The sequence below is a fragment of the Protopterus annectens genome, chromosome 15.part0, assembly GCF_019279795.1.
Source record: "Protopterus annectens isolate FY-2018-M chromosome 15.part0, PAN1.0, whole genome shotgun sequence".
Taxonomy (NCBI): Eukaryota; Metazoa; Chordata; order Ceratodontiformes; family Protopteridae; genus Protopterus; species Protopterus annectens.
Window position 1 is genome coordinate 48,007,818 of NC_056749.1, and position 25,300 is coordinate 48,033,117.

At 45.4% G+C, this 25,300-nt stretch overlaps 1 long non-coding RNA gene across 1 annotated transcript in view; it reads left to right on the forward strand.

Moving 5' to 3' along the window:
* The first annotated feature begins 311 nt into the window (after positions 1-311).
* Positions 312-25,300, forward strand: part of LOC122789660 — a 218,032-nt gene continuing 193,043 nt past the window's right edge. Inside the window, exon 1 of the long non-coding RNA XR_006362852.1 lies at positions 312-367. This is a non-coding gene — a long non-coding RNA (uncharacterized LOC122789660). The remainder of the gene's footprint in view (positions 368-25,300) is intronic.

Genomic DNA, 25,300 nt, shown 5'->3' on the forward strand with positions numbered 1-25,300 from the left:
ATGACTGGAACAGAATAGTTAAAAGATTTGAAGGCATTTTGCTTGTCAAGTCTTTACTGTTGTCCTATTTTAATGAAATGTTTGTAATTTAGCAGTACATGGTTTTGTCTATATAATTAAAACGTTTATAAAATAAACAGGGCGCACTGCTCATTGGGGATTTACTGATGTGGTTTATGGTGCCCTTTTAAATATTATCTTGTACTTGACAGAGCATTTTTAAATGATGCACAATGCACCCACATGGTCTGACTAATGTCAACCTTTTCACCTTTTTGCATTTTGCTTGCACCTGTTGCTTACCACATATTGTACTCTGTTTCAGGGGTGGCCCGAGGAAGAAACACTGGACCTCAGTAGCGTAAAGGTAATACTGCCATTTTTTGTTTGTTTTTTTAGTTGAAGTTAAAACGTCTTTCCCAGACTGTGTACAACTAACTAATACAAGGAATGCATTAATATTCCCATTATAAAGCTGGACAAGGGATGTATATGGTTTACCTTCAAAATTTTGATGGCCACAACATTGAAACTGCTTCCACGAACTCTGCCTCCTCAAAACCTGGAACGCTGATATTCTGAACTGCAAAATCTCATCACCTTTTTGACCAATGTTAGCACTTGTTTGTAGGCTTGGCACGGTTGGAAATGTCAACTTTCAATGTTTTGTCGAATTTCTGAGGTTCCGGTGGTACAGGTTTCGCAGAAATATTTTGGCAGTGTACACATTCAACTACATGCATTCAACATTTTAATATTAAACCGTATATATATATATATATATATATATATATATATATATATATATATATATGGATCTACTTTCTTTGATCGAAATACCATTATTTTGAACAAAGAAAGTATTACCTACCTTACTTTCACGAAAGTGCACCTCAATGTAAGTGCACTTTCATGAATTCCGGTTCAGCAAACCTGCAATCTGAGTAAAACAGAGCACTACAGTGGGGATAAGGGAATATACCTGTTTCCCCATTGTAGTGCGATCTTAAAGTTTGTATATTTAATGTAGCGGGGATGTGGGGGTGCAGGGGTCTTGCCCCCCCTGCAAAACAGAGTTTAAATGGTTATAATGGTTATTTTTTATTTTAATTGCTGGTTCACTGAACCAGAATTCGCGAAAGTGCACTTTTGCGAAAGTAAGGTTGCACTTTCTTTGTTCGAAATAATGGTATTTCGATCAAAGAAAGTAGACCCATATGTATGTATGTATGTGTATATATATATATATATATATATATATATATATATATCAGATTTAAAATATACACTTAACCAGTATTTTTTTTTGTGGAGGAAGCTGGAATACACAGTGAAAATCCATACAAAAGCAGGTTGAACATGTAGGCATCACATAAATAGTGAAACAAAGTAAGGACTGAAACCCACTGACCCACCATATTGCAATGAGTGATGGGAAAGTGGTGAGTGTGATAGTCCTTGTTGCTTTACTGTTATTATCATAGGCAGTAAACGGCCCCCTTTTACTGAGCTGGGTGGTAGATCTACCATGACAGCTGGGTCTGTTTTTATGTCCACTAATCAGTTGAAGAATCTCATTTCTGTTTTCTTGCCCCTTCTTCTGTTATGATAATGAGGGGCTAGTTTGAACTGCAGAACAAGTGCTGTCTTGAAGTGGTGTACCATGGCTTCCAGGTCTTTCAGCTATCTTGCACTCCAGATACATTAACAAGTCAGGAAGAACGCTCTGATGATTTGTATTCCTCAAGGTCTCCGAGCTGCGGTCTGATAACCTTTAGTTATTTTACTTTAGAGAGCACTTTACTTCATTATAAAACGGTCTAGCATTGCTCTTAAGTAAAATGCCCAGTTATTATTTACTTCATTATAAAACGAAGTCTAGCATTGCTGTTAAGTAAGATGCCCAGTTATTGTTTATTTACTTCATTATAAAACGAAGTCTAGCTTTGCTGTTGAGTAAGATGCCCAGTTATTGTTTATTTACTTCATTATAAAACGAAGTCTAGCATTGCTGTTAAGTAAGATGCCCAGTTATTGTTTATTTACTTCATTATAAAATGAAGTCTAGCATTGCTGTTAAGTAAGATGCCCAGTTATTGTTTATTTACTTCATTATAAAACGAAGTCTAGCTTTGCTGTTGAGTAAGATGCCCAGTTATTGTTTATTTACTTCATTATAAAATGAAGTCTACCATTGCTGTTGAGTAAGATGCCCAGTTAATGTTTATTTACTTCATTATAAAACGAAGTCTAGCATTGCTGTTCAGTAAGATGCCCAGTTATTGTTTATTTACTTCATTATAAAACGAAGTCTAGCATTGCTGTTCAGTAAGATGCCCAGTTATTGTTTATTTACTTCATTATAAAACGAAGTCTAGCATTGCTGTTCAGTAAGATGCCCAGTTATTGTTTATTTGCCTGCCCCTCTCGTTTTTATTGTAAACATTCTTCTGACATAAGGCTTCCTATGCCATTTTTTCCTTCATCCTCATTTTAAGGAGATTTTGGTCAGGACAATTGCTGTTTGGATCAGATTGACTTCCCTGAGCACTGTAATGCTGATATGCTTTTTGCCTTAAATGATTGTTTTTTTCCAGCAATTCTGCCCAGCTAATGGCAGATAATTATAACTGAGCCTCTCACTCATCCATGTTCCTAGACTCCAGTCTTCCAACGTAAGTCAAAATGACCAGACCCAGGCTGTACCATGCATCTTGGTAACTTTTCTGCATAGTTTACATAAATGTTCTGCTATTTTAAATACTGTCCTTTGGGAGTGGGGTATCTGAGATCACCGCCTCAGTTTCCCCCTTTTGAAAATGTACCATTATAGTCATTCTGTCTTATTCTTTTGTATTTTTTTCTCTTAACATTCCAGATGTTCACAGCAATGTGTGCCTGATGCATGTGCTTCGTTTGACAGTCACACACCACTCTAGGAGTGTATGCCTATCTCCTGAGACCTCCATTTATTTCTTACTGCTTGTGCAGTATATGTCTCGGTCCTGCCTTTCATGCTGCCTAAAGCAGACCAGTATTCTAAGTGTAGTCAGCGGAATACAAGCCAAAACCCAACTGACATTGTCCCTACTGCATGGGAGAGGAGAGCATAGCAGTGTAATCTGGAAGATGACAGCAGTTGAAAACTTTCTTTCTGTTAGCGTGGAGGAGGATCCTAAACACAGCTCCAGGTATGTGGAAGAGGACCATTATAAGGCACGAGGAGTGTTGGAAAGGCCTCTGTCAAGTCTTCTTAGCATTACCATTGTTAGTGAGGTGAGCTCATTTACATGTAGAAAATGTTTGCATGTTTGGACAATGAGAGGCCTGGACAAGGTGCACCCCTGGCATCCACTCTTGGGGGTGTTCTCATGTTGACCTATCGGAAAAGTGTGTTCGCTTATGCTGAATGTCCCTTCAGTCACTGTGCTCCAGGTTGTTTTTGAGATTTTGGTAGAGGCGTGTTTGCTAGGCCTGCCTGTACCAAGGTTCTCATAGTTCAAGCCTTCAGCTTCAGACATATGCTTGAAGTCTTATGACAACTGTCCATGGACTGCACCCTTAGTACATGGCCTGATGCCACCACCAAGACTGGTATTGACCTGTCATATCTCCATGCTGCTTTGATGGTGGAGCCCTAAGTGCTGTATCCTTCTCATCAAGAGACTTTTTCCCATCTGTCACACAGTTGACTCATCACATGTCAGCACTGCACAACTTGTGTCTGCTGGAGCTGGTACAGAAAAATTGACTCTCTCCTATTTTAGCTTCCAGTCAACAGATTGTGGATCTGGAGACCATTATCCCGGAGTCATGTAAGGACATTGAGTCCTCCACACCTGACCATTTCTGATTTGGAGAATGCTACTGTCTCACAGAATCCTCTATAGCCTCATATGTAGCCTAAATTCCTTCACCACAGAAGCATCTCAAATCCTGTATATGTAGCTTAATAGAACCTTTATTCTTCTTTTGTGGATCCTAAGAAAGTAAATGTCTGTAAGTCTCTGACTCTTTGATGGGAGGTCATCCCCAGGCATTCCCAGGCTGAATCTTTTGTCATCTTCTCAGGTCTGCAGAAGTCTCGGAGATCACAGCATTTTGCTATGTAACAAGAATTCGTTAATCTTTGGATAAGGGGGTATGAGATATTTTTCTCTGCAAAATTGGAGAATAGAAACATCATTCAGCCTGTTGTCTCACCTGTCCAGATTTCCTTCCATCCTAGAGAGTAAGGCAGTGAAAGGGGAACTCTCCTCCCACCCAACCCCTAGTCTGGGCTCCAAAAGGTGATTTAGTGACTTCCTTATAGCATGCCATAGTTCTGACACTATGACTACTGCCGTATTCTCAGACCAAGTGCCTGTGCACTATATCTGGCTGAGGATACCATCCATTATATGGGAGCTCAGGCAGGCCCCACTCAGGATGGAAAGTTTAGTCAGTCTTCACTTAACCTGTAGGATGACCTCTGACCTCTTGAAGAGCCCTCTACATTGTGTTCATTAGGAGCAGCTTCCACCTGCTATTGGTCATGTCTTTCCAACCCAAAAGCATTTTTTAAAGACTAGAGAATACACCCATTCCTTCACATTTGCTATGGGTGGACACCAGTTTCAGTACAAAGTGCTGCCATCTGCACTTTCCTCCAAACTCAATGATTGTTAAGATAATGGCTGAGTCCTTGGGAGAGAAAAAATTCAATTTGTTCCCTTGTCTGGGCAATTGACTCCTTGTAGCTCCATCAAGGGACCTCTTGAGAGCTTCCCTGCAAAAGACACTGCCATGGCTACAGTCATTTGGAGGTTACCGTAAAGGTACCCTTGCACACCTATGGATGTAAGTAATGGACTGTGTTATAAGATTTTCATCATTCACACTGCCTTAGTGGCATATAGGTTCTGTGACTGCACAAACACCTACACTGGCAGCTCCAGAGCACAGAATCCCCTCCTCCGACTCTCTGTGAGTACTGACTAAGCTCCTCCAATCCGGGGAAGCCTAACCCCTGATGTGAGAGTGTTCAATCTCGCCGTTTATTCTTACACACGGGTTCGGAGCCGATCCTCGGCTCCGAGTCGGCCGCATAACAAAGCTCTGCATCTTAGAGAAGCTCGAGACCAGGCTATATCCCACAATCCTCCCTGCCATTACCCAGATCTAGTTTGCCGCTGCAACGGGTCACATCGTTCTGAGAGCTCAGACCAGAGAAAACTGTTGTTAGACAGATAAGATAGTCTTTTTTTTGTTGTCAAAAGTTCTTATACTCCTATAGTTTTTGATATTTTATTTTCTATACTATAGTGTGTGTGTGTGTGTGTATTGTAGTTAGTTTTTTTTATAGGTTTCCCTTTTGGGGCCTACCCTTCTTTAATCTATAGCTTTAATTTCTTCCTTAATATTAGCTAGTGTTAAATTCTCTCTTCTTTTACAGTGAGTTTACTGTTATGTCTGAAAAAGCCAAGTCTGGTTTTAAAAGGTGTCAGTGTGGACAGAAAATGTCCATCACTGACAACCACACTTCCTGCGTCTACTGTGTTGGCCCTCTCCACTTGCAAGAGGATTGCTCTATTTGCCATTCCTTCAGTGGGAGGGTCATGACAGATAGACGCAGGAAACTTATTGACAGGGGACTTCTTAAGCTTGCCTTCCAGGAGGCCTTGGACAAGTCTGACCAGGCTTCTAAGTCCTCGAAGGGGTCGAAGATGTCGGAGCCCATGTCATCGGCTCCGAGTACATCTTCTAAAGTTCGTTCGCCGGTTCCACAGACTTCAGGGCCGAGCGTCGAACGTTTATCTCTCACTGAGCCCCAGGTCTTGGAACCGGTGTCAGAACTACCGCCACCGTCTATTCTTCGGTCGGTGCCATCTTCGGCCCCTTCGACCCGATCTTCCAGACCATTATCCGATACTGATGTGGATCGTGTCGTGCAGAAACTTATGGAGAACACGGCCCTTTCCAAATTGATTGCAGTTTCCTCCCAATTGGTGTCGAAACTAGAAGGCCTTCCCTTATCTCCAACAGGTCCTCCTTCGAGACCCATCCAGTCTTCGGAGCCGGAAGAGGATGAGCCGATGATAGTGGAGCCCTCGGTGCCGAAACCGTCCATTGCACGATCGACACCATTTACCTCGACTCCATCGGAACCTATAGGTGAGTCGTGAAGTCGACTATCTCTCCTTGGTTCCAGGACCGAGAGTCGTACCTACCTTTCGGTGCCGACTCTCCCTCTCGGGGCCTCGGCGCAGATCGGCTCGGCTCCGTCCTCGGGGTCGAGACCCATGGGCCCCGTGTCTCGGATTCTTCCATGTTCTTCGGAACCGGGGGTGTCCTCGACCCAAGGTTCAGGGGTTTTTGACCTTATGAGGAAGGTTTTGTCTACACAGACAACCACTTCATCGGACGCGTCTTCTCCCTTTCTTAAGGAGCCGCTCTCTGTTTCTGTTCCCACGACACATCCAAAGCGTGGAGCACCATTGTCTCAGCCATCCCCAGAGGATGCCCCCTGTTCCTCAGAGGCCTCACCGGAATCCCCCTCCGATGAGGTCCCGAGGAAAAGATTGTGCAAGAGGAGGCACTTAGATTCCCCACAGGAATCTCTAACTTCTGACACTGACTTGGATGAGTCAGAGGGGTCCCCAAAATCCCCCTCTGAGGATGTCTCATTTGCGGACATCTTGGAGATATTAAAACAGAGGGATGATTGGCAGTCCCTAGCCCCCACTTGAGGACGAAGCGGTGTTGCTGAAGGCATTTGGTGCTAAACCTTCTACCTCCTGGGTTACTCCACCCTTCGATGAGTTAATGGATTTGATTGCTCGAAGGGTGTGGGAGACACCGGACACAGTGGAACCGGTCCCTCGAAAACCAAGCAAATTTATTACCGCTCCCCAGGACAAGACTTATCTCACCAAAGGAGTCCCGGTTGACACTATGGTGGTGGCCGCAGCCACTAAAAAGGAGATGTCGGAGTCTTCCTCTTCTGTTCATCCTCCTAATAAGGATTCTAGGACTATGGACAGATACGGGAAGCGTGTTTTTAGTTCAGTGACTTTTTCCATGCGTTCGCTAAACTATTTGACACATTTTACACGACTACAGAGGGATCTCATCAAGGAGCTGGGAGATACCCTCCAGGGTAACACAGATGCTGCTGTTTCAGATAAGGTAACAGCACAACTTAACACCCTTACCTCCGTAGTGAACTCGTCCATGAGGCTCATCTCGTATGCGGCTGAAGGGTCGAGTAGGGCTGTAGCTTCAGCGATTGCTCTATGAAGACAATCCTGGATGCAGCTGTGCTCTTTTGCGGAAGCCTTCAAGTCTTCTTTTGCCAACGCCCCCTTTGATGGTGCCACTATTTTTGGGCCCAAAGTGAAAGAGACATTAACTCGGTGTGAGCAGGAAGGAAAGACTCTGTCTGCTGTCAGAGTCTGTTTTTCCGTTCCATCTAGACCGTACCCCAAAGGGCAACGAGGCGGAAAAATGTGGTTCCGTAGAACTCAGGGATCTTTCCAGGCCACACAGAGTAAACCCCCCCCCAGAGGCAGAGGGGGGGCAGACAAATGGAAGACATCGCCACGGCGGCAGAGGGGGTCCGCAGAACCAAGGCGACAGTGATCCTATCCCTGGTAAGCCTTTCCAGCACTCCTGAATGGGGGCCTGACTGTCCTGCTCTGGAGGCAGTCGGGGGTCGCTTGACTTTATACCCACAGGCCTGGCTAACTCTCACCTCAGACTCCTGGGAAAAAAAGCATTGTAACCAGAGGATACAAAATACCCTTTGTCAACTCCACCCCAACAAAGAAGGTCTCCAGATGTGCCACCCCATCTGTAAGGCCCAGCAGCAATAGAAATTTCAAAGCTGCTCAAAAAAAGTCATTCAGCCAGTCCCGGCAGACCAAAAAGGATCCGGAACTTACTCAAGGTTCTTTTTAGTTCCAAAAAAGACAGGGGACTGGAGACCCATTTTGGATCTCAGCAATCTCAATACCTTCGTGAAGAAGGAAAAGTTCCGGATGGTCACGCTTCAATTGATCCTTCCATTTTTGCAGAAGGACGACTGGATGTGCTCGATAGATCTCAAGGACGCGTACTACCACATCAAGATGGCCAGACCGTCCAAAGATCACCTGCGCTTCCGGCTGGGAGCCAGTCATTTTCAATTTCGAGCCCTGCCCTTTGTGCTCACCTCAACCCCCAGGGTATTCACCAAATGCATGGCAGTGGTAGCGTCTCACTTGAGATGTCTAGGATTCTGGGTGTTTCCCTATCTGGACGACTGGCTCCTCACCGCCACCATCGAGCGTTGCCTCATACAAACCAGAGACTATACAGTCAACCTTTGTTCCCATCTAGGGATTTCCATAAACTTCAAAAAATCTGTCTTACTGCCCTCACAGCATATTTCATTCATCGGAGCAGACCTAGATATGCGCTTAACATTGGTAAAGCTCCCTCAAGTAAGGGCTTCATCCCTCAAGGAACAGGTTCTTTTTCTACTGCAATGCAGGAAAACCCCGGCCAAATTGGTGTTGAAGGTTTTGGGACTCATGGCAGCGTCCCTGATTGCGGTTCCCATGGGGAGATTGCACATGAGGCTCCTCCAATGGCTGCTGTTCACGCAGTGGTCGTTCCAGCAGTTACCCCTAACGCACGAGATTCTGATAACAGATTCTTGCAAGCGAGACCTCTCAAGGTGGGTGTCCAGTCAGGATCTCACTATGGGTCGTCCATTTGTTGTACCGAATCCAATGGCCACTATAACCACGGACGCTTCCCTGATAGGGTGGGGGGGACTTTTTCAGGGAAGAATAGTCCAAGGGGAATGGTCCAACAATGGAGTACAACCTGCACATAAATGTTCTGGAAATGAGGGTGGTGTTCTTGGCGTTGCAACACTTTCAAACCCTTCTACCTCTAGGAACAGTAGCAGTTCAGACAGACAACATGTCTGTAGTCTGGTACATAAACAAACAAGGGGGAACCAGATCTTACCCATTATGCAGAGAGGCCATGAGAATTTGGCAATGGGCAGAGTCCACAGGTCGCTTTCTGATAGCAACGCACATCCCGGGATCATCCAACGTCATTGCGGACAGGTTGAGCAGAGCCATCCTGTTACCTCACGAGTGGTCCCTCAAACTACAGGTGGCGGAAAGAATTTTCCACAAATGGGGCCAGCCTTGCTGCAATCTATTCGCCTCCCCGATGAATACCAAATGCAGAAGCTATTTTGCCCTTCTACCCCCTCCAGGGGATGTCCCCAGGGATGCACTGATACACGATTGGCCCCCGGGTCTCCTATATGCATTCCCACCTACCCCCTTGATTCCCAAATTTCTTCAGAAAGCCATGAACCTGGAAAGGACAATTATACTCATAGCCCCATTCTGGCCTCGACAGATATGGTTCCCCTTTCTTCGAGCCCATCAAACAGAGGAACCGTGGATCCTGGACCCCAGTACCAGATCTACTGACACATTTGTCGGAAGTTCCTCACCCGTCTCTTCTATCTCTCAAACTAGCAGCTTGGCTGCTCCACTTCCCCGCCTAGCCAGGTCTGATCTACTTTCTCCGGCAGTTCAACGCATTTTGGTTGCCTCTCATAAGGCTTCCACCACAAACCTCTACAAGAGTAAATGGAAACGCTTTGTGTACTGGGCATCTAGTCAACACTTGGACCCCCTGGCTGCTCCTTTACATAAAGTTCTAGAATTTCTATCCATCCTTTTCCACGAAGGAGCCTCTACTTCCACACTAAGAGTACAGTTGGCGGCCATATCCAACTTCCATGTTGGTGAGGACGGTTTTTCTATTATGTCCCACAGGCTTTGTAAGGCTTTTATGAAAGGTTCCTTCCATCTTTGACCGCCCGTCAGAGACCCTTTATTCCCATGGAATTTAAATTTGTTGTTGTCACAACTAATGTTGCCACCCTTCGAACCAGCCTCTTCTTGCCTCCTGAAGTTTTTATCGTGGAAGACTCTTTTTCTTGTAGCGGTTACTTCAGCTCGGAGAGTGTCAGAGCTGCAAGCACTGTCAATTAAACCACCTCACTTAATTTTCCACCCAGATAGAGTTTCTTTACGAACAAATCCGTCCTTCCTTCCTAAGGTATGTTCTGTCGTAAATATTAATCAGTCCATTGAACTCCCTACTTTCTTCAAAAACCATACCAGCAAGTTGGAATATATGCTGCACAAGTTAGATGTCCACAGACAGCTAAGATTTTATTTGGACAGGACTAAAGACTACAGAAAAACAGATCAACTTTTTGTTGCATTTGCAGACAATAAAAAGGGCATGGCAGTTACAAAACATACGCTTTCTAAATGGCTTACTGATTGTATAGCCTTTCTGTATTCTAAGTCAAATCAGGCCTTGCCCACCAAACCTAAAGGCCATTCTACTAGGTCCGTTTCCACTTCCTTGGCTCATGCAGCTCGCCTGCCTTTGGACACGATTTGTGCAGCAGCCACGTGGTCTAAACCACATACTTTCATCGCTCATTATAGGGTTGACAAAGCCTCCAAAGACAGGACATCTTTTGGTTCCACTGTGCTCAGGAACGTTCTTCCATGAGTCACTCAGGGTGACGGAGCTAGGGACGCTACCCATGTGTAAGAACAAACGGCGAGATTGAACACTCTCGCATAAAGAAGTTATGTTCTTACCATAACGTTCCATGTGGAGTGTTCATCTCGCCTTTGTTCTTACATTCCCCCCCTTCCCTCCCTCACATGTTTGGAAGAACGAGTAGGACTAGAGTCTGGTCCACATGTCTTTACCTCTTCCGGGTATATATATTACCTTTTACCTCATAGGGTATATATTCGTTACCCTTTAGTTTATTTGTCAGTGAGATGGTGTCTCTGAATTTTTGTAGCAGTATGTAGCCTTAGCACCTCAGGTTTATTGTTAGTCTGGTTTGCCTGCAAACTAGATCTGAGTAATGGCAGGGAGGATTGTGGGATATAGCCTGGTCTCGAACTTCTCTAAGATGCAGAGCTTTGTTATGCGGCCGACTCGGAGCCGATGATCGGCTCCGAACCCGTGTGTAAGAACAAACGCGAGTTGAACACTCCACATGGAACGTTATGATAAGAACATAACTTCTTTTTTTAGAAATTCAGTTATTCAGTCTTTTGTGCCAGCTGTAGGACTCACACAGTTGAATTTGTTCAGTGGCTTGCATTGGTGGATTATAACTTCCAACTCAGATAAAATCTTCCCTTCCTCTTTGTTATTATAGCAATAACCCACGCCTGGGTGTGGGTAATGCTGGATTTACCCACGGTTGGCGTGGTTTGGTCACGAGGGCGAAGCCCGAGTGGCCAAACAAAGCCAACCGTGGGTAAATCCAGCATTACCCACACCCAGAAGTGGGTTATTGCTATTCTACAGTGACATTATTTAAGAAAAAAAAATAATTACTTTTCTTAAATAATGGCATTGTATAATGCCTCCTTGCTGCCCTTCTGCAGTTGTCTGGTATTCTCCAGCAGTTCTGATGTACTGCGCATGCATATGCCTATGCAGTACATCAGAGCTTTGGGCAAAAGCAATGGAGAAAGCAAGATCTCCGTTGCTTTTTACAAACTGTCTCGCTATGTTAAACTCATAGCGAGACAGTGTGAGGCAACGGAGATCTTGCGTTCTCCGTTGCTGTAAAAAAGAGTTATAGTAATGGAAAAAGTCCGGGCAACCGGACCTTTTTCCATTACTATAACTCTGATTTACAACGTGCATGCTGACCAATCAGTGTGCACGTTTTTGAATATTAATGGGGGATCGTTGTATACTATATGTTTTTGTTTTCTTTCTGTTTCATTAAAAATAATACACGTGTTATATTTTTATTGTAATGTATACTTGCTATTTAAAACTGCTGCTAATTCCTCTGTGAAGTCTAACTTACTATTGTGTTGTTTATATGCTTATTTCTGATTTTAAGTGGTTATGAGGATTTTGTAACAGTGATTATGACTTTTAAGTTCTGTGGTATCAGTTGAACACTAGGGACTATCTTTGCAAGTTGCCACGACGACTTTTGTTTAGCTGCCTCATTTTGAACTTCTGTTAGGAGAATGTTGTGTTTGTTCTCTTTTTTTCTTCATTTTTATGATATTTACTGGGGGTTTACCACTGCTGTAGCCATTTTTATCCTTTGCATTTTCTATGGATATTTTTTCATTTATGACAGGAATCGTAAATGCTTATTTATGCTTTCTGTTTGACTTAAGGGCATATATTTGTTTTTTGTAACTATGTGGACAAGTGAATTTTATTTATTTATTTGACATTTGTTTACCGAGGTGGTCTGACTGGGTCCACAGACCCCGTTTTCAGCAGAGGCCCAGGGAGAAAAGCTCCACATATAGCACAATAAAAATACAGTAAAATCCAATGCAGTACAAATCACATTACAAATACTATACAAAATAAGTTGAAAGAACAAACTATGTTTCAAGATGTTACAATATATACTGCACATCTAGATGATTCTATAGTTAAAAACATTATAGACAATAATAGTCACTCTCACTATACATGATGTAGTGTCCAAAAAATAGTACGTAGGTAGCGCAATGTGTGACACTGACTGTTATAGTACATGAAAAAGAAAGAAATAAATAGAATGTTAATTTCTGTTAGGAAAATAATAGCCAGAAAGTTAGTGATGCAGAAAGATAGTGAGAGAGTTAAAAAAAAAAAACAGAAGCATTACAGCCAGAGCAGTAGCTTAAGGATATGGCATAGAAACAGAGGAGGCATTAGGAGAACTTTAGGATGTTACAGTCTGTGAGGGATTGAAATGTGACAGAAGAGGAGGATGAGGCTAGTGTGGAAGAAGAGGAAGTGCTGAGCATCAGGCAGGCTTTACACAGGAGCAGAGCTGTGTCTTTCTAAGATGATTTTTTAGAGAGGCTTTGAACTGGGTTAGGCCAACCATAGACCTGGTAGCTAGAGGTAGTGAATTCCAAAGTATAGAGACAGAGAATGAATACAGAGGGTGACCTGGTTTTCTTGTGGGCTTTGAGATAGTTAAGAGATTTTTGTCTTCTGATCGTAGGGATCGATTTGGTGTGTAAGGTGTGACTAGATTGGCTAGTGCAGGGCAGGCAGTAGGCTTGAAAATAAGGTTGTGCAAGGTGGATAGCTGAATAAAGGCAAGCTGGTTGGGGAGTTCAAGCCAGTTTAATTCTAGGAGTGGTTTACAGTGGTGTGTGTGATATTTAGAGTTTGTGGCAAACTTTGTTGTAGCACTGTTCCATCTTGTTTATGTTAGAAGTTCGTAAGTTAGTTAGGATAGGGGCACCATAAAGAAGGGAGGGAAGTAAAAATGTTTTTGCAAGGGTGGTTTTGGTTGCTGCAGTAAAGAAATGTTTGATGTTATGTAGTCCAATCTCGCCTTCATTCTTACCCCTGTGTTCGACTTGGCCATACTCTAGCTCAAAGTCTTCAATTGGCTCGTGGCTAAGAGGTATCCCATCATGCAACAGGCCCATTTCCCAGATCTCGTTTGCTGCTCATTACGCTCAGACATGGTCTCACTTTTGGCCGTGGCTAAGTATACGTTTTTCTAAAGTTTTGGCTATTTGTTGATCATAAAAAGCTATTTTCATAGCTACTGTGTGTGTCTCTCTTGCTGGTTGTGTGGCCTTTTTCATTGGCCGTTTTTGGTATCCCGTTCACTCCCTTTCTTCTCACGGGCTAGGCCCGTTCCAGTTAGAGGACCTAGTCCTCCCCATTGTTACCGTGTGGTCTTTTTGTTTTGTGCTTCCTGTTACTTGTTAGCTTATTTAGTGTTTTGTCATCTGGTAGTGATGTTATCCTGCCTTTGTTTCCCCTGGGCTAGGCCCGTTTAAATTAGAGGACCTAGTCCTCCCTGTAGTTTTTGTTCCCGTCGGTTACTAGGCCATTTTTAGTTAGAGGCTCTAGTTTCCCACATGGAGTTTAGTTAGGTCTTTTGTGTGTACGTGTGGATGTCCTTCAAGGATGCATCTGCAGTCATAACATATGGGTTGTCCTGCCTCAGGCAGCCCTTCGGTCGGCCGGATTCCAAAGTCTGGGTCTGGCCTCGGCTGATGTCGCACTTTCCCCGACGTCAGAGTGTCTGGGGAACAAAAGCATCAGCCGACGCCATTTTCCTCAGTCTTTCTTGCTGCGCGGTGCCCAAAGCAGAAGCTGTTGGCAAGTGCAGGTCGGTCAGATCCAGAGATTTCAGCTACCGAAGACTTCGAAAAAAGCTAAGTACCCCGTTGGGGACTCTTTCTTGCCTCAGCCGATGTCAGACAAAGTAAATAATTGTTTAACTTGTGGGAAACAAGTACCTCATAAGGATTTCCATTCTTACTGCCTTCCTTGCTTAGGCCCAGACCACGATGTTATCAGCTTGTTTAGCCTGTGCCTCCTTCAACCGACGAACTCTTAGACGTCGGTCGGAGTTTGCAGAGGAATTTTTTGGAGCCGCATTTGCTTATAAAATGCCGTCGGAGACTCCGACTTCGCATATGGTCAAAAAACGCAAGGAAAAAGTCCGACACTTGCGGCCCGCGGTTTCGGCTGAAACCATGGCTAGGCCTACCGCGAGTGTCTCGGTTTCGGCATAAACCGAGTCCACGGCAATTCCTACTACCAAAACCATACTTCCGACCACCGAGGCCAGAGAGGCCCCGGCTGAGTCGGCATCAGAACTCCCTACCGAAGCTAGTGTTCAGGAATTGTCCGACACCATACCTTTGGACATTTCTACCCCTGCATGTGGGGCAGCTAGGCCCCCAGCTTCTATGTCTATTAAGGCCTTCTCCAGGGCTAAAGCTGCCAAACTTTCAAAAGCTTTGCCTGCCAAATCTACATCCCAGAGGCCTTCCTCTAGTTCACAGATCCTCAGCCTTGCTGAGGACCTTATCTCCTTAATTAGGGGTTCACAACCTCACCCAGACAGGGCCTCTCAACCTCCTCTAGACAAAAGGCCCAGGACTGACCCCTCTGAACCTCACTCTTCAGATTACTCCACGGATGGATCTGATTTGTCAGACCACCAGGAAGGGGCTTACTCGCCTTATGAGGATTCAGATGCAGAGGATTCTATCCCTTCGGCCTCCCCTCCTGAAGAATTTTCCTTTGGGGAGACTTTACACTCCATGAGAGAGCACTTTCAATGGCAAGGTCAGGATTTCTCTGATTCTAGAAAAAGATTAAAGACCCTTTTTGCATTTGCCTCAGCATAGGCCCTTAGCTATACCTCCTGTTCTAAATGTAATTGATGATGTGTACAATGATGTCAGTAAGCCCCTGATTCTCTTCCTCCGGCCCCTGCCAAACCTGACAGATATTACAGGGTCCCGGATTCTCATTTCCATCTGTATAAAGCCCATTCTGCAGACCCAGAAACTATTTCTCAGGGCCCTAAAGGGGTTGCAGCCGCTACTGCCAAGAATCCCCTACCCTCTGAAAGAGAGTCTAGAGCTTTAGAGAGATGGGGAAAAAAGGTTTATACATCTGCTACTCTTTCTGCCAGGGCATTAAACTGTCAATTCCATATGATACAGTACCAAGAATTTTTGTTAGATCAACTGAATAAGAAACTTTCTTCTCCAGAACCTTTATACCGTAAATCCCTTCAGGATTTGGTACATAACTCACAACAGGTTAGTAATCATTTCTTAAAATGTGGCTATGATGCACTGGAGGCTTCATTTAGATCAGCTATGACTGGGGCAGTTATTCGTAGGCATGCCTGGCTGAAGGAGCAATCTTTGCCAGACCATGTCAAAGCTAAACGCCTCGATGCTCCAATGGAGAAACAAAATTTATTTGGCTCCCCTGCACAGGAGATTCTAAAAAAGGTTGAAGAAAAAGCAAAATCTGTGCAAACGGTTAAAGATTTCCTGCAAGTTCAACCACCAAGGTTCAGCAGAAACTGGCCTACAAAGAATTGGGCCTTTCCAGACTTGTCCAGAGCACAGAGAGGCAGAAACAGGTGCCCTAGAGGCAGAGGTCAATCGAAGGGCCCCCTACAGAGGTCGTCGGTGGCAGCCTGCCAACCAGAGGGGTAGTGCAACAGCTGCAACTACAACCACTACTACAGGACAGACCCAATGACTTGACTCTGATTCCGCCTACCAGGGATCAACTGGAAGCACCCTTGGGCTGAAAGCTGGCTTTATTCTCAAAAAACTGGCATTGTATTACAAAGGATACATGGACATTGCAAATAATGGACAAAGGATACAGGTTCCACTTCCACACTTTGCCAAAAAGAAGCGGAATGCCAAACCTTCCACCAAACCAGAAGGCAGAGGCTTTAAGACAAATCAGCAATATACTTCAGATGAAAGCTATAGAAAGGGTACCATGTACAGAACAAGGCCAAGGATTTTACTCCAGACTTTTCCTTGTACCAAGGAAAGAAAACCAATGGAGGCCTATTCTCGACCTGTCCGCACTGAACACTTATCTCATTGTGCCAAAATTCAAAATGCTGACCCTACAGCAACTTCTTCCCATGTTGGGCAAGGAGTCTTGGCTGGTGACTCTAGATCTCAAGGAGGCATACCTGCACGTCCCTATCTGACCAGATTGCAGAAGACACCTCAGATTTCTTGCAGGATCAGAGCATTATCAATTTTCAGCATTGCCCTTTGGCTTATCTACTGCGCCCAGAGTATTCACAAAATGCCTGGCATCAGTAATTGCACATTGCAGACTTCAGGGAATTCAAATTTACCCATACCTGGACGACTGCCTAATACAAGCGGACAGCAAGAAAAAATTGTTAAAGGACTTGGCCTATGCCATACACCTGCTACAGACCTTGGGATACACAGTCAACATCCAAAAGTCAAGACTAGTACCGTCCCAAAGGATAACCTTTTTGGGTGCAGATCTGGACACAATCACCCAGATGGCTTTTCTCACAGAAGAAAAACAAAAACAACTTCCAGATTACTTCATGATTCTGACAAGACAAACTCAGCTCACTGCAAGGAAAGTCCTGCAGGCCCTGGGTTACATGGCATCCTGCATAATTTTAATCCCACATACCAGGCTGCATATGAGGAAATTACAATGGTACCTAAGGAGTGTATGGTCTCAACACAGTCACAGTCTAAAAACCATGATACCAATCATTCCATGCCTTCAAAAGGAATTCCTGTGGTGGGCTCAGGCCTGCCAGTCCAACAGAGGGTTGCCTTTCAACAAACCAAAAACAAGGCAGACCATCACCACGGACGCCTCAGACCGAGGATGGGGAGCACACATGGAGGGCAAATGTATCCAAGGCCTATGGCCTCAAGGGCAACTAAGCATGCACATAAACCAAAAGGAAATGCTGGCAGTGAGGCATGCAATCGAGGCATTCAGACCCTTCCTTCAACAAGGACATCTGTTAATAAGGACAGACAACACCACGGTCATGTGGTACATAAACAAACAGGGAGGCACACATTCCTACCCTCTATGCCGGATGGCTACGAATCTGTGGAATCTATGCCTGAATCTCAATATTCAGCTGCAGGCCAAATTCGTACCAGGAAAAGAAAATGCACTAGCAGACAGCTTAAGCAGAACTACCATGGATGCCCACGAATGGATGCTGCATCCAGACATCTTCAAACTCATAACAAAGACATGGGGAATGCCGGAGATAGATCTGTTCGCCTCCCCACTCAACCACCAACTGAAGACATTCTGCTCAAGGACTTACCACCCACAAGCATGGAGGGTGGACTCTCTCTCTTTCAGCTGGAATGCCCTAACAGTATATGCCTTTCTACCTCTCCCATTGATGTACAGGGTTCTACTGAAGAGCAGGGAGGAACAGCCAAAAGTGATACTAATAGCTCCAGACTGGCCAAGACAACACTGGTACCCACTATTGAGAAGCATGTCTCAGGCAAACTCATGGCCTCTTCTTCTAACGCAGAACAATTTCAAGACCCTGCATCCCAACTTGAAAACATTGCAACTAACTGCCTGGAAAATTTCTTAAATCCCAACCAAACTGTTTTATCCCAGAGGGTGAAGGACATTATCCTGGAGGCTCGCAGACCTTCCACTAGGAAGACATACTCAGCTAAATGGAAGAGATTTCTCATTTGGAGCACATCAAAGGACACCGATGTCACAGTGGCAAACCTAGCACACATCCTGGAATACTTAGCAGAATTGTTCCATAATGGCCTGTCTTATTCTTCTATTAAGATTCATGCTTCAGCAATTTTAGCAGAATACAATATGGATCCACCTTTCTTCTCAAATCCTCTTCTCAGGCAATTTTTGAGAGGGATCAAAAATGTTAAACCTCCAAGAAGACCCCCTCTACCTGCATGGGATCTCAATTTTGTGCTGGAAAAACTGACACTACCTCCTTTTGAACCATCAGCATCAACAGACCTACAGTTTTTATCTTGGAAAACTGCATTCCTTCTGGCAATCACTTCAGCAAGAAGAGTATCTGAGTTACAAGCATTAATGGCAGTGCAGCCTTTTCTTATTTTTCACCAGGATAGAGTGTCACTAAGAACCAATCCTACTTTCATGCCAAAGGGTGGTATCTAGGGTATCCTTGAACCAAGCTATTCACTTGCCAACGTTCTTCCCTAACCCACAGAACAAAGGGGAAAAACTTTTGCACACCCTGGATATACACAGACAACTGCGCTACTATTTGGACAGAACGAAAACTAGCAGAAAAACTGACCAACTTTTTGTAGCATATGCAACTGGGGTACAAGGAAGAGCAATTTCCAAACAGACAATTTCAAAATGGATAGGAAATTGCATTCGCTTTTGTTACTCCTTTCATGGAAAGACAGTTCCTGAAAATATCAGGCCTCACTCCACAAGGGCCACAGCCACCACTACAGCTTTCCTACGAGGGGTGGCTACCAAGGACATTTTAGAAGCTGCTACTTGGAGCTCCATGCATACATTTGCCAAGCATTACAATCTACCTTTATATTCCAGATCCCGAGCAGGGTTTGCAACTGCAGTGCTGCAGGGGATCTTAACTACACCATCCTTCTCTTAGTACCTCCTCCCCCAGATTGGCTATGGTATTCTACCCATATGTTATGACTGCAGATACATCCTTGAAGGACATAGTACAGTTTTGTACCTACCATAAATGTAGATGTCCGATAGGTATGCATCTGCAGTCAGGATTACCCACCCTCCTTCCCCTCTGTGGTATTCCTAGGGTACTTACCCCTCTTTCATCTAGCTGGGGGAATCTATTATGGTGTATTTGTTTGTTTATACATGTATATAATTTGCAAATGTTTGGAACTTTTCAGCATTTATCCAAATTTAGCCTTCCTAGAGGGCACCTGGCATCTGGGGCAAGAAAAACTGAGGAAAATGGCGTCGGCTGATGCTTTTGTACCCCAGACACTCTGACGTCGGGGAAAGTGCGACATCAGCCGAGGCCAGACCCAGACTTTGGAATCCGGCCGACTGAAGGGCTGCCTGAGGCAGGACAACCCATATGTTATGACTGCAGATGCATACCTATCGGACATCTACATTTATGGTAGGTACAAAACTGTACTTTTTGCAGCTTGTCCCTGTGTGTGTACTCCTTTATACAGCATGTCTTAAGGATTCTAAGGAACACAGGCCTTTGGGCTGTAAAAACTGTGTTGAATGCTACAGTAAAATGTCTTTGACTGATGGGCACTCTGTGTGAGTGTACTGCTTGGGGGCTATTCACCTCCAAGAGTCCTGCTTGTTTTGTCATTCCTTCAGTTCCTTCAGTCCCCGCGTGCTACAGGAGAGGAAGAACAAACTCATTCTGAAGGGACTGCTTAAAAGCCCCTTCGAGGAAGACTTGGCTAAGTCTTCTAGTGCCATATCCTCTCCAGCTAAAAAGGACAAAAAGACTGCTAAGAAGCACTCTTCGGCTCTGTCTGTTTTTTTCGGAGCTGCCTGAGAAAGTTGCTAGAAGAACTTCTCCTTCTTCAGCTCCATTGGCTTCAGTGCCGACAGAAGGTAGTGTATTGACTAAGTCTGTATCGGCTCCCAGCCTTTTGGAGCCGGTCACGGATATTTTGGTTCGGAGCTGGTCTCCAGTTCGACTGGATTCTCCTCTGTAGGGAGATCCAGATCTCCAACTGTATCCTCCAGGTCCTCGAGGTCTCTTTCCGATGAGGACGTTGATAGAGTGGTGAAGAAACTGCCTCAGTCATCAGTGCTGGTCAAATTGATTTTGGCTCCGACCCAGTCGGCTCCGGAGACCATGGCCCCTTCGTTTGTTGTTCCTCCTCCAAGCCTTTCTCAGCCCTCGGAGCCAGAGTTGTCGGTTTCGTTGGGTGCCGTTAGGTCGGTGACAGTAGCTTCGCCTGGCCTCTTGGTTCCGATTTCCGCTCTGACCCTGTCGGTTCCATCCATGCGGTAGAGGGTCCACAGTTCCCCGGTCGGACCCGAGGGGGAGGGCTTGGATCGATCTTCATTGGTTCCAAGCCTTCCTCTCGGTGCTTCGGCTCGGGTGAGCTTGGATCCGACATCTGCTTTGGATCTCATCTCCTCGGCACTGAGGGCTACTACCATATCCTCTACAGTTAGTCAGCCTTCGGAGCTGGGGGGAATCAGCCTTCGAGGTTATGAGGAGTGTGCTGGCCAGGTCATCAGCTGCATCCTATGGCACCGACACTCTGCCCCCTCCGGCAGCGGTGTCAGTTTCAGATCACCCTCTGTCCATGGACAGTGGAGATCCAAGGCCTTAAGATACCTCCATGAGTGGTGCCCAACTTTCTGATGTCTCCCCAGAGTTTTTGCCTGAGGAGCCTGTCAGAAAGAGACTGTGTAAGAGGAAACATGTCGACTCCCCGGATGAGTCTCTCACGTCGGACACAGACCTCGAGGAATCAGAGGGGTCCCCAAATCGTCTTCTGAAGATATCTCTTTTTCAGCTATCCTTGAGATCTTGAAGCAGAGAGGCGGCTGGCCCTCCAAATCCCCTTCTGATGAGGAGTCGGTGTTACTGAAGGTTTTCGGGTCTCAACCTTCCGCCTCTTGGGTGTCTCCCCCTTTCAATGAGCTACTAGATCTCGTCTGTCGAAAGGTGTGGGAAACTCCTGACACTTTGGAACCAGTCCCTAGGAGACCCAATAAGTTTTTGTCCGCTCCCACAGACAAGGAATATCTGACAAAAGGTGTTCCAGCAAATGCCATGGTGGTGGCAGCAGCCAACAAGAAGGAACTTGCTGAAACTTCGTTTACCATCCATCCACCTAACAAGGAGTCCTGGGCCATGGACAGGTATGGTAAGCGTGTGTTTACCTCAGCGGCCTTTAGTCTGCAGTCACTGAACTACTTGACGCATTTTACAAGGCTCCAGAGAGATCTCGTAAAAGAACTAGGAGATTCTGTACAGGGTAACGTTTCTGATGCCATGGCTCAGAAGGTCAATGCACAGATGTCTACCCTAAATTTTCTTACCAACTCCTCCATAAGGCTGATCTCATATGCAGCCTACGGAGCGAGCAGGACAGCGGGTTCCAGAGTTGCTCTTAGGAGACACTCCTGGATGCGCCTATGTAATTTTGCGGAGGCTTTCAAGTCTACGTTCACCAACGCCCCATTTGACGATTCATCATTATTCGGAACCAAGATGAAGGACACTCTCACTAGGTGCGAGCAGGAAGGAAAAACCCTGTCTGCCGTGGGAGTCTGTTTTTCCATGCCTTCTAGACCTTACCCCAAGGGCCAGAAGGGTGGGAAAATGTGGTTCAGGAAGTTGCAGAGGTTTTTTCAGGCTGCACAAAGTGATTCCCCCTCCAGAGGCAGCGGAGGGGATGGAAATTCAGGCAGACGCCACCCTAGAGGCAGAGGAGGCTCGCATAACCAGGGGGACCGTGATTCCTTTCGCGGTTCTCCCTACCAGCGCTCCTGAAAGGAGGCCAGACTGTGAGTCTTTGGAGCTGGTTGGGGGTCACATTTCTTTATTCCCAGAAGCCTGGCAAGACGTCACCCAAGACGAGTGGGTATTAAATATACTTTCCAGAGGTTATCATATTCCCTTCTCTTCTCCTCCCCCGCCAACCAAGAGAATTCCAGACGTTCCACCCAGTCACAGGGATTCTGCAACTTTAGAAGTAAAAAAGTTGCTTTTAAAGGGAGCCATCCAGCTTGTCCCCACAGACCAAGTAGGATTAGGGACTTACTCCAGATTCTTTTTGGTGCCGAAAAGAACAGGGGACCTGAGACCCATCTTGGATCTCAGCCGATTGAACCTACATGTACAAAAGTCCAAGTTCCGCATGGTCACCTTACAGTCAATACTCCCTCTGTTAGGGAAAGATATGTGGATGTGCTCCATCTACCTCAAAAATGCTTACTACCATATCAAGATGGACAGGGCATCGAGAAGTCATCTACGCTTCTGGCTGGGAGCCAGTCATTTTCAGTTTCATCCTCTGCCCTTTGGTCTCACCACAGCCTCCATGGTGTTCATCAAATGCATGGCAGTGGTAACGGCTCACTTGAGATGTCAGGGATTCCAAGTGTTTCCGTACCTGGATGACTGGCTCCTTTCTGCCACCACCAGGCATCTACTGTTACAGACCAGGGATGCCACCATTACATTGTGCCAACGGTTAGGAATTACTCTAAATTGGGAAAAATCTTCCTTGTTGTCCTTGCAGCGTGTCAGTTTTCTTGGCGCTGAACTAGATACGGTGCTCATGAGGGCCTTTTTACCAGAAGAGAGAATTAAGGCTCTACAACATCAGGTCTACGCCTTACTACCATTGAGGAAGGTCAAGGCAAAAGTGGTCCTCAAGTTATTAGGGACCATGGCTGCCTTGATCATGTTAGTTCCCCTTGCCAGACTACACATTAGGGTTCTTCAGTGGCTGCTTTTCGCCCAATAGTCACTACAGCATCTTCCACTCTCCCATTCTATTCTGATTACAGACACATGCAGGCAGGATCTATGCTGGTGGATTCAGGCCAGCAATCTCAACATGGACAAGCATTTTGTCCCATCTTCTCCAGTTGCCACGGTGACCACGGATGCCTCCCAGATCGGGTTGGGGGGGCATTATCTCGGCAGGACAGTCCAAGGCACGTGGTAAGATCACGAGACCCATTTGCATATCATTTTCTTGGAGATGAGAGCAGTGCTATTAGTGTTGCAAGCACTTCAGAGCTTTCTCCCTCTAGGGACAATTGCAATCCACTCAGACAACATGTCAGTGGTATGGTATCTGAGCAAGCAGGGAGGAACCAAATCATACCCCCTTTGCAGAGAGGCACTTTGAGTTTGGCAGTGGGCGGTGTCTTCCAATGCTTTCTAGTTGCAATGCATATACCGGGGAAGTCCAACGTGATTGCCGACAGGCTGAGCAGAGCTATCCTAATGCCTCACGAGTGGTCCCTGAACAAATATGTTGCAGAGAAGATATTCCACAGATGGGGTCAGCCTTGCTGTGATCTATTTGCCAGCCCCCCTCAATGCCAAATGCAGCAGCTACTTCACCCTTATCCCCCCCGGAGGGGGAGACACCCAGGGACACTCTGGTTCACAATTGGCCCTCCGGTCTTCTCTATGCCTTTCCACCGTTTCCTCTGATATCAAAGGTCATTCAGAAAGCACAGTCTTTGGGAAGCAAGATGATCCTGATCGCCCCACACTGGCCTCGTCCGATTTGATTTCCCTTCCTTCAGCCCTATCTAATGGACGCTCCCTGGATTCTGGACCCAGATCCAGATCTACTGACTCATATGTCAGGACAGTTCCATCCCTCCATCCATACCCTCAAGTTGACAGCTTGGCTGCTCCAGTTTCGTCCCTAGTCAGGCTTCATGATTTTTCCCTGGAAGTGGTCCACATTCTGTCTTCTTCCCACAAGCCTTCTACCAGCAAGATTTATTCCAGTAAGTGGAAGATATTCTCCATTTGGGCCCGTGAAAGACATATTGATCCTTATACAGCACCTATTTCGGCAATATTAGAATTTCTTTCTCAACTGTTCAGTCAGGGGTCAGCTGCAGCAACCATTAAAGTGCAACTAGCAGCGATTTCTACCTTTCACGTTGCTAATGAGCCCAACCTTATGGCTCATAGGCTTTGTAGGGCCTTTCAGAAAGGGACAATGTTACACCGACCTCCAGTCTTTGATCCAGTAATGCCATGGGGACCTCAATTTTGTATTACAGAAGCTCACCTCGACTCCCTTTGAGCCCGCAGCTACGTGTGACCTTAAATTCTTGTCATGGAAGACAGTATTCTTGGTAGCCATAACTTCAGCTAGGCGGGTCTCTGAGCTCCAGGCTTTATCGATTAAGCCACCTTATTTGGTGTTTCACAAAGACAGGGTCTCCTTAAGAACCAATCCTTCCTTTATTCCAAAGGTTGCTTCTGTTGTCAATATCAACCAATCCATTGAGTTGCCTGTGTTTTTTCTGAATTTTCTAACAAGGCAGAATTTAAGTTTCATCAGCTAGACGTTCATAGACAATTGCGTTTCTATTTACATAGGACAAAAGATTTCAGGAAATCAGATCAACTGTGTGTCTCATTTTCAGACACTAGATTTGGGGTTCCTGTTTCTAAAGTAACTTTGTCTCGCCTGATTTCCAATTGCATCTCATTTATTTTTGATTCCAATGGCAAAGAATTACCTTTAAAGTGAAGGCTCATTCTACATGATCTGTGGCTCTGTGGCTACCTCTACTGCATTTCAGGCTAGGATTTCTATGGATGATATTTGTGCTGCAGCAACATGGGCTTCGCCTCATACTTTTATTAGTCACTATAAGTTAGATCTGGTCTCTAGAGGCAGATCTTCCTTTGGTTCCACAGTGCTCAAGAGTATTTTTCACTGAGCCACCCAAGGTCAAGGTGCTAGGGACGCTGTCCCAGGGGTAAGAGTGAAGGCGAGATTGGACTACATAACATCACAAAGTTATGTACTCACCATAACGTTCGATGTATGTAGTCCATCTCGCCTTACATTCTTACTAACCCCCCCTCCTACCCCCTCCTTGAGGACCTGGAGGTATAGTCTCTAGGTGTCAGTAGTCCTTTTCTGTTGTGATTTTTCTTCTTCTCAGTGTGTGTGTGCGTGCTTGCAGCAAACAAGATCTGGGGAATGGGCCTGTTGCATGATGGGATACCTCTTAGCCATGAGCCATTTGAAGACTTTGAGCTAGAGTATGGCCGAGTCGGAGCCAAGGTTCGGCTCCTAACCCAGGGGTAAGAATGTAAGGTGAGATGAACTACATACATCGAACGTTATGTTGAGTACATAACTTCTTGTTTCTAAACAAGAGTCCCAGTTTTTGA